The sequence below is a fragment of the Chlorocebus sabaeus genome, chromosome 9 (assembly GCF_047675955.1).
Source record: "Chlorocebus sabaeus isolate Y175 chromosome 9, mChlSab1.0.hap1, whole genome shotgun sequence".
Classification (NCBI taxonomy): domain Eukaryota; kingdom Metazoa; phylum Chordata; class Mammalia; order Primates; family Cercopithecidae; genus Chlorocebus; species Chlorocebus sabaeus.
The window spans coordinates 110,511,377-110,522,235 of NC_132912.1; positions in this window are offsets into that span (position 1 = coordinate 110,511,377).

A 10,859-nucleotide genomic window follows, 5' to 3' on the forward strand; every position below is an offset into this window, starting at 1 on the left:
GGTGTGCAGAAAGAGCTAATAAAAATGGAGTTATGAAGATATAAGAGAGAATGTTGACAAATGTGGGAGCCAGGCTTTAGGGAAGTCAGAAGTAAACAAGATGAGAAGCACACATAAAAATGTTTAGCAGGTGGATAAAGACACAGAAGAAGCAGTTTGAGACACCAAACATGAAGAATCATATTGTTGGAACTCAATTCTGGAAGAAAAGGAATTGAGGTTATTTTGTGAGAATGAAAGATTCGAAAGTGGAACTGATGACTGCAGAAGACAGGAGGACATTTGTAACATCCATTATAATAAAAGAAAAAAATCAAGAAAGAAATAAAAGGATGGCTGGACAGCACTGAGACACCAAAGTAAAATAATATGAACTCATAAGTAGATATCAAATAATGAAAAATAATTTTATAGCTTCGTGTAGCAATGTAGCAGCTTAGTCATGTTTGAAATTATTTGCCTTTAGGAAAAAAATTTAAAAACTCATATATATAATTATTCTATATATATTTATGGGTATTTTATATTCATATTTACACATATGTATGTGTTTCCTAGTTCTGTTTGGTAAATATAAATTTATTAATCTATCTATATTGAATTAGTAAATTTATCATGCATTTATAAGAAACATGAGTAAAGAGGATCTAAAAGGACATACAGGCATCAACGAGTTTAGGAGACATGGAAGAAAAGTGAATTGACCATCAGAATATTATGTATAAAGTTATGGAAGAGAGATACATTCTGTTATATGGGAAAGTAATACTTAAGCATAGAAACTTAATGGATGAGTGAAGTTTAACCAGCTTGGTGAGAAAAATGGGGAAAGAAATTACAGTGGTTGTGAAATATGCCCAGGCTGAGATAACTCAGGAGAATTTCACATACTATGTCTACACATGGTGTGGGTGGCATAGCTAGATGTGAGATCATGAGGAACAGTAAGTACAGAAAATTTCAAATTCTCTAACGAAAGTGACGAATTATTTTAAACAAGTGAAAAAAAACTTGTCCCATTAGTTTTTTAGAAAGAATAGAGTGAAAAAAAAGTGGAGGATAGAGGGGGTATGATTATTAGCACAAAGTCCTGATTAAAAGATATTACACTAGGAAAAGTGAGAAATAATGAGTGAAACTAAAGCATTGGCTGCAGGGATTAAGGAGGATGGAAGGTTGTAAGCATCAGAGTTAATTAAGAGGCAGAACAAACAAAAATTATATTTGATTGGGAAGGGGCAGGATGAGACAGGAGAAACTTAGGATGACATACTGGATAGAGAGTAGTTTTGTGAATACATATTTTGATGTGTTATGGACTGAATATTTGTGTCCCCTCAGAATCCATATGTTGCAATTGTAACCCCCAATATTAGGGGCTGATGCCTTTGGGAGTCAAGTAGGTTATGAAGATAAAGCCCTTATAAATAGGGTTAGTACCCTTATAAAAAGAGACATGAGAGCTTGTGTTTGCTCTCTCCATTCTCTATCATGTAAGAACACCCATCTGCAAGGAGAAGGCCATCTTCAAACCAGAACCAAGTCTTTAGGCACCTTGATCCTAGACTTCTCAACCTCCAGAACTGTGAGGAATAAATGTTGTTTAAGCCATCTAGTCTGTGATAATTTTTATGACAGTCTTGGATGACCAAAATGGAAAAAATAGGAGTAGGTATTAGAGTGGGACAGAAATATTGGTAGGTTGAGAATGGAAGAATTTGAGATGGCATGAGATTTTAAAACAAAAAAAATAAAATAGAAACATATTGACCTGAGGATCCAGTTTGAAGTTTGAAATTGACCCTCGGATCCAGTTTGAGGTGAGTAAAGTCAAAAGATTCTAGGTGAACTAATGAGGCTGAAGATGAGAAGCACACGCAGTGGAAATTCGAAAGTGAGGAAGGTAAATGTCCATGAGGCAGAAATCTATACTTTTTGAAGCAGACAATTTACAAAAATGATTCCAACCACATTTGTCAAAATATATCGACTAAGATTTTTACCTCCTCCCCAAACTCTACATCAAATATTTTCAAATATAGTCAAAATATATTTGCCTCAATGTTCAATAGAAATCTCCAACTTAATGAGTAATCCAAATTTGGCCTATTATGATTAACCAAGATGGTATTCAAAACATGGACAACTTACATAACACGGTTACTAACATAATACAATAGATGCCCAATTTCTCAACTGAATACACATTAATAAATAATTGCTGCAACAGAATTGCTACTTACTGGTTGAATTTTAGTTCTGTTTCACTCTCAAGTCTCTTTTCAATTCCTTGTGTGATTTGTCTCATTTAATGGTACATTCACCCATTTTCCGCAGATAGAGGTATAAGGAATGGTTATCTATATGTTTTTTAGCCTCTCACAGTATTGAATACCAATTCCTGTTGATTCTATCTTGAAAAGGTCTCTTTAATTTTACCTTTCTTTTCTACTCCCTTCATCATGTCTTATGTTGACTATTGTATTAGTCTACTATCAGGTCTCAACTTCATTCCTTTGCATTGCTGTTCTGTGCCTGAAATGCTTTATTTCCCCTTATCTGCCTGGAAGATAACAACTCATAATTCAAGAAAGAAATCAAATGTCAACTTCAATGTGACCGCTTCTTCTGACACCCATGAAAGATTAATTGCTTATAGCCGGTAGTGAGTCGGAGGTGACTCATACCAGCTTATTAGAGCAAATGTGCATATCTCTTTTAGGTACATAATTCTACATGATTTAGGTACCTTGAAATCTTCTAGGTCAGGATTATTCACAACTTGGAAATTGGCAAACACTACATAAAAATTTCTCCCCACCCCCAAAATCTGGTTTACTAAGATTCCATTGCTTCTAGACCTTCTGAGCTCCTATTACAGGATTTCGTTGCTGCATTACAACAATGGGTTTCCTTGTCAATCTTTCTATATTAGATTGTCCGATGCAAAGAATATCACTTCCTATTTATCAAACCCTTAGTTTCTATCACAATGCCTAACACATATCTTCCATTTAGGAGGAAGGAAGTAACAAAAGGAAGGAAGGATGGAAATAGAGAGGGAGTGAGGCAGAACGGGGGATGCTGCATATGGGTGATTCTGAGTTTGAGACTGTGATGAAAAAAACCTAATTAAATAGTTCCTGGGGTAGAATTGGAAGTTCAATTCATCAAATCAACATGGCTGCTAGGTTCTTAAAAACAATGATAGCTAAGAATGGGAGGGTTAGTGGAGAAGGTGATGGTTGTTGAAGAAGATAGATTTTCCTTCAAATTAGTGCATAGAAACAAAGGTGGGAAAAATAAAGAAACAGAATACTGATATTCAACCCAAGATGAAAGGACTCAATACTCTCCCTCAAATAGCAAGCAACTTAGTTTTTCAGTTAGATTGAGGCAGATGTTTGATCATTTTGCAAATGGAGACAAACGTGTTGGCTGACTACTATTTTTCTCAGTTAAGTTCACTCCATAAACAGCTTGGTTACAAATCTCTTTGGGAGACAAGCAAGATTCCTTATCTAGACAACATAGAGCAAGAAGGATGAACTCCATCTTTCCTCTCAGGCAGAAACAAAGAACACCTGACTTTAAATAATCAGGAGCACTTGGGGGGCAGAGTAAAAGCCCTCATGGATAAGGCACTGCTCTGTTCAGATCACCGGAGTTCAGGTCCTAGTTCTGCCACTTATCATCTCTGTGAATTTGAACATATTACTTATTTCTGGTCTTCTCATTAGAAGAAGTGAGAAATGGGATTAAAACTACTTGATTCATTGGTCTGTTTAAAGAGAATCAAATAAATCTATAAGTAGATCATTTAGCATAGTGCCTGGCATATACTTATCACTTAGTGAGATGTTCATGACACCAATGATGGTGAAAATGTTGATACAAATATGATTGGCTAAAAAAGACCCAGACCTCTAGCTCTTTTGATGTATAGTTCAAATCACATGTACTTCTGGAAAGACAAATTGCCTTTGAGAAGGCAGGGAGGACCATGCAGGATTCCTGAAGGCATCAGTGAGAACTGCAATTCTACCATTTTCAGTGAATGCCCAAAATTAATTCTAGAATTTTGTTTCTTCAAAATATTAAGAGTTCAATCTCTGGGTTTATGGCAAAGTTTCTAAAACTTCTGTCCCTGATATAAAATTTCACGCTTAAGAAACAAGAGTGTTTTCCATGGAGCAATTATATCCCTTAGTTTCACATCCCTTCCTTGTTCAGAAGACATTACATTAATTTTTTTTTAAAAGTCTCAATGTGTTCATTACACACTTCATAATGATTACCTGAGTACTATCAATGTTTAAAATATTTGTCCAAAAGAAGAATTATTATCCTCTCTGAAGGATTTCTAGTGTATATAGAAGAATTAACTATTAATTTCTACAATAAGAACTTTGATGTTCACTGACATCATTCTCAAAAGTCATAAATAAGTCCACCTCAGAGAAGAGTTTTGTATCCCGAATTCTGATTCTTTTTCTATAGTTGGAGAGATTTGCCTAAAATATTAACACTGAAATCCAAGACTATCCTTTAACAGGTGGTGATGCATGCAAGTGACAATATTAATAATAAAGTCACTTTCACTGACTCTGATTTCCAGTCCTCTAGAAAGCCCTTTTCCTGTCCTGGTCAAACGTATCTGGGATCCTCACAGAGGTGAATAATGTGTGCTCACAACAAGCCAGTTTCCTGCAGGATCCACTGTTACTGCTCAATGGAATTCCTAAGTAGGTAGAGACTTCTGATGGGTAATCACGTGCCCCCCAGGTACTGCTGTTTCCCCCAGGAACAGTCCTGTCCTCTGTATCTGCCTCATCTGTAGATTCTATCACGATGAAAAGGGAAAGATCTCTCTCCTTTTGGGTCACAGTGAGTGGGGCACTCAAGAAATGCTATTTAAGTCCCAAAGCATTTCACAGATTTCAGTACAATCATTCCTTTTGGTGTTTTGTTTTGTTTTTCATTTGAAAACCTCTATTCCATACTGATTTGGTTTGGCTCTGTATCCCCACTCAAATCTCTTCCAGAATTGTAATCCCCACATGTCAAGGGAGGGACCTGGTGGCAAGTGACTGGATCATGGAGGCAGTTTCCCCCATGCTGTTCTCATAATAGTGACGAAGTTATCAGGAGATCCAATGGTGTTTAAAAATGTCAGTTTCCCCTGCTCTCTCTCTCTCTTGCCACTTCATAAAGAAGGTGCTTGCTTCTCCTTCACCTTTTGCCATGAGTATAAGTTTCCTGAGACTTCCCCAGCTATGCGGAACTGCGAATCCATTAAACCTCTTTCCGCTTGTGTAGGGGATAGACCAGGAACATAGCCAAGGACAGATTCCATGTTGTGCATACAATTATCTCCTATCTGCCACAGAACATGTTCTCTCTCTTGGGAACCTCATAGAAGTGGACGTTAGCAGTCCCTGCCACAGGTTGGGAGACATGTGTGATTCTCCCTCAGATTGTAGCTATTGGTCTCCCTTCTCACGGCTTTCTAGGTTCCCCAACTTACACTACAAGTATTCTCACATTACCTCATCACCCAGTTCTATGTTTTCCTTACTGTTGCTTCGTTCTGTAGACCTTATATTTGCTCTTTTTAATATAAGCCTAATTCCCTTGGTTACTGTGAGGGGGCACCAATGAAGCAAACACCTTGAGGTCAGTTATCAATATTTCAGCCAAATATAACCATGGCCTGTAGATTAGATCATATCCTTTATTTAGATGCAATTTTATAGAAAAGGGAGTGTTCTTCAGAGAGTCCCAAAGATGTCTGGTCTTTACTTGAAGCCTATTTTGATTGCCTTGTGACATCACTGTCTCTAGTATTGAGCAGTTTTCAGTTCAGTTGGGAGGACAAACGGTTAATCATGATATCCCAAGCAAGAACTACAAGTAGCACGAAATCAAAAAGGTCTCAGGTTGTAATAATAGAGTCTACCACTAATTAAAGTCACTGACAGAATAACTATGAAAACCATCAGAAGGTAAGCATTAGAGCTGAGTCTTAAAATATGAATAGAAATTGATTCGAGGGAAAGGTGGTCATTCAAAGTAAGAACATGGTACTTTTATATTACAAATCGTTTTCATTGCAACAGATTCTACTGATCAGTTCTCATCACCAGTGATGACTTTCATATAATTCAATATAATATAATATACATAACATGACATAATATATAAATAGCAGCTTATAATGTGAATCCAAAGGAAGTTAAGAAATTAATGGTTCACCAGGTAAATAATCGTGGAACTGCTTGACAATTAAAAGCCAGGGCTGTAAATAAGGAACCCACCTTTACCTATGCCATTTTGGCACCAACAGATGATTTCCCCACTGATACGGTTTGACTTTGTGTCCTCATCCGAATCTCATCCTGTAGAGCTCCCATAATTCCCATGTGTTGTGGGAGAGACCTGGTGGGAGATGGTTAAATCATGGGGGCAGGTCTTTCCTATGCTGTTCTCATGATAGTGAATAAGTCTCATGAGATCCGATGATTTTAAAAACGGGAATTTCCCTGCACAAGCTCTCTCTCTCTTTTTGCTTGCTGCCATCAACGTAAGATGTGACTTGTTCCTCCTTGCCTTCAGTCATGATTGTGAGGCCTCCCCAACCATGTGGAACTGTAAGTCCAATAAACCTCTTTCTTTTGTAAATTGCCCAGTCTTGGGTATGTCTTTATGAGAAACATGAAAACAGATGAAAACACCCACATTTCTCATTTCACCTCAATTCAAGACACATTAAAAAAAATAAATTTGGACTTTTCCACATAAGGTGTATTATTTTATGGAATCCAAGGATAAAGCTAAAACTTTGCTCATTTTAAATCAAATTAGCTTTGCTTCAACTAAAAACTGAAGCTTATAATGTTTTATCCAATGTTTTATAACCTTAAGTACTCTCTTCTGTAACCTGATGCGTTGGCAAAAGTTGGGAAAAATTGAGTTTGTTTTAGGAAATTCTTGATTTAGCAGTCTACTAAACTCACCAATAAGTTACAATAATGTCTGTTCTGGACTGAAACCAAGAACATAATTAGCCTGGTGCACCCCTGGCTTCTTTATCATGGAGCAGTAATGTCATAAATCTTAAAAGAAGGTAAAACTTCAACAACAAGAAAAGATTTTCTGTTGAGGAAATTTTATTTGTTTTGTAAACAATATGAAAAGAGGTTTCATATGAATACTTAATTGTACCATCATGTGCTTCGTACAATTGCAGAACAATTTTCCCTCTCTTTTTACTCATGTCATCATATATTCTCACTCACTGTTTCATCACATAAAGATGACATAAACCATGGGGGAATTTATATATATATATATATATTTGTCTACTTATCTACATAACTAATTTTCAGTAATGTTCACTTCATTTATTTGAAGATGGTGCTTTATATGACAGAAATAGTTAAAAATTCTTGAAAAGAAAAATATCCTTATTTTTGGAATTTGGTTCCAATAAGAACAAAAATGGAAGAGAAAGAAAGAAAACAGTTTTGGGGTATCAAGGCCTGGTGACCTTTAACAGAGATGCTTCATGGAAACTATACAATAGAAGACATCTGGACACTTAATCAAAATCAGTCTACAAGTACCTGAAAATTATGCTGTAGGCCATTTTAACCTCTCTTTTGTAGAGGGAAAGAACACACTTACAAGCCCTCAATCTATTCACTTAGGGTTGTTCTAATTGGCGCCATTTGTTGAGAGCCAATTATACATGAGTCACGGTGCTGATACCAGAAATGGCAGGTAACCTTGCAATAACCTTAAGTGGAGGAGTTGTGATTAACTCCATTGCACTGACAAAGAAACTGAAGTTAAGGGTCATTAAATTATGTACTTCAAACCGTGGATTAATAGCAGAGCAAGGACCTGAGGAATCAAGAGAATTGAAAAACCCCACCCTTTAATACTAATGCACAATTGATTCAAAAGGAGGCTGAATGATTACAGACTCCACAGTATTCCTCATCCAGCTTTTTCTTCTTTCTTTGGTTTCTTGTGTTATTGTAATTTAAATGTCTACGTGCCTCGTTTTAAGTGTCCTAAAATTAGATGACACATCTTAGAGGGAAGGATGTCTACAGTAAATGTAGATGTCTCCTCATAGTCTGGTCAACAGAACTGCTGAGTAAATGGCAGCATCATTTATTCACTTAATAGATAAGGTTATCCCTGAGCACAGACACACTGAAAGCTTCTAGGTAGCCAGGAGAGTCTCTCAGGTCAAGACACTCAGTAATGACCTCACTGATGAGACCCTTTAGACTTACAGGCTTGTCATCAGAGAAAAGACTTACAGGTGCAACCAGCTGCAAAACAGGAGGAAGTTCATTCTACATAGAAGCATTTTGACCCTAGTTTCTATCCCAGGTAAACAGAGAGGCCAGGATACATGCATTTGTAAAATCCAGCACTTAGTATAGTGCCTGACATAGTGTGTGAGAACTCGCTGAAACAATATTAACAACATTCGCCAATATGTAAACATTAATCACACTTCACTAAGTGATTTATGTGAATTATTTAACACTCTCTGCATTTTAAAATAGGTTCTATTCTTGTACACATTTTTAGGTAAAAATGAGGTATGGAAAAGATATTAATTTGTTCACATTCACAACAGTAGTCGGTAACTGAGGTGTTTTAAGGGGTTTGCCCGACTCCAGAGCTCTTAAATACAACATTGAATTGTTTTTCTCCTATAATCCTAAAATCTAGAATAAACCTGGGCACAGACTTAAGATGGAATAATGTTTTTATGTGTATTGGCCACATAAGCACAGAGAGGGCATCAAAGAAGGCAACTGTGGCCAGGCATATGGCCACCAGAAATTAGTTGCTACTCTCATGGGGAATTTTGGTTCTATGTTCATGGAAACTCTACAGGCAATGATTGCAGAGATAGAAACATATTCTCCTCCTGCTTTATACTTACAACAGTCTTTGTCCTCTTACCACCCGTCCCCCTTTTCCCTAGCTGCTTATGAGGATTGAATCCCAGATGATGAGTCTTGGTGCCCCTCAGCAATAAAACCTTGCATTGATGTGCTCAGGAGGGGAGGCAAGCACTTGCAAGAGGTACTCCACCCACCCTGTGTGTCCTAGAACCAGATCTATATATTAGTAATTAATGGGGCATTTCATGTTCTCCAATTCCTTTGTACTAATTGCCTGCCACAGGGTTAACACAGACAATTAGAAGGAACTACAAAGGCAGCAGAACACTCTCTCATCTCATCAGCTTTTGCATTATCTGGGAAATTTAATTCCATCATTAGGAAGAAACTTCAGATAATACTATGGTCTTGGAGAATCTGAAAGTCTATATCATATTTTCCTTAATTTTATCCTTATCTTACTGTCTGACAGACATATGCATTCCATTTTCAGGAGGTTCAAGCAAGATGCTTAATGCTCATTACCATGAATTTCAGGTGTCATAAAATATTTATGGAATGAAAAATGACAAAGAATTGAATCTTTAGAACATCACTTCCATTCATCATGTTCAGTAGCCTTGGTTCCAAAAGAACTCTGATTTTGATATTGTTACAATAATTGTATATTGTATCTAAAATGATATACTGTTTCTTCTGTTTTTTTTTTTTTTTTTAAAGAAAAAGCAACATAACTTACAGATGCAATGAATAATCTTCCCTTTTTGCTATGAACAAACATCTGACAATTTAACCAGTAAACATCATTTATTATGCTTACCAACACTTCTGTAGATTTTGGTACCTCTGGCAACCAGTAAACATAAGTGAGGTTAAAAAAAAAAAAAAAAAAAAAGAGCATACCTACTTAACTTTGAAATGCATCATTTTCTCAGGGCTACAAAGTACATGACTGCATATATACCCTTTTATGCTTATCCAGATGTCCACAACAATGTTTAAGAATAGTGTTCCAGAGAATCCTTAAGTTTAATTTCTGCCTAACCCTTCCAACACTCTTGAGCATTAACATGTCTTGCTACATTTCTTTGTATCAGCCTACCTGTTCTAACTCATTTTATTTTCCAATTCCCCCAGACTGCATCTTAGGAATGAGCTGGTTTTTAAACTCTTCCTAGAAGCTTCCTTCAAGAATATTACTATCTGGACCGGGCACGGTGGCTCACACCTGTAATCCCAGCACTTTGGGAGGCCAAGGCAGGATCATCACCAGAAGTCAGGAGTTCAAGACCAGCCTGGCCAACATGGTGAAACCCCGTCTCTACCACAAATACAAAAATTAGCCAGTCCTGGTGATGGGCACCTGTAATTCCAGCTACTCAGGAGGCTGAGGCTGGAGGATCACTTGAACCCAGGAGTTGGAGGTTGCAGTGAGCAGAAATGGCACCATTACACTCCAGCCTGAGTGACAAGAGTGAAACTTTGTCTCAAAAACAAACAAAAGAATATTACTATCTGGTTATAGAACTAGGCACATGAACATTAAATAACAGAAGGGCCATCATAAAACCACTGTAAACAAGACACTGAAATTTAAATGTATCAGTGTGCGGTTTGTTACTTCTCCAGGTAATATTTGTAGTTATGTTCTATCCTATCCTAGCTATCTCATTCAAAATTTGCAGAAAACTTCAAGGAGAGTAGACAAGAATAACTTGTATCAAAGACACATGTGACTTGTATCAATAATGACAGCTTCATTGCTTCTCTTATTTTATTTGTGCAGAAAGCAATTATTAAAATTAAGGCCTAATGAAAGGAAACAGGATAATTCATTTTGGGCTGCATCTCATGTGCAGGGGAAGTGATTCATGAATAGTTATAGGCCTCAAGCTTTCGGGAAAAAAATTGCAGTGTTACCAGAAA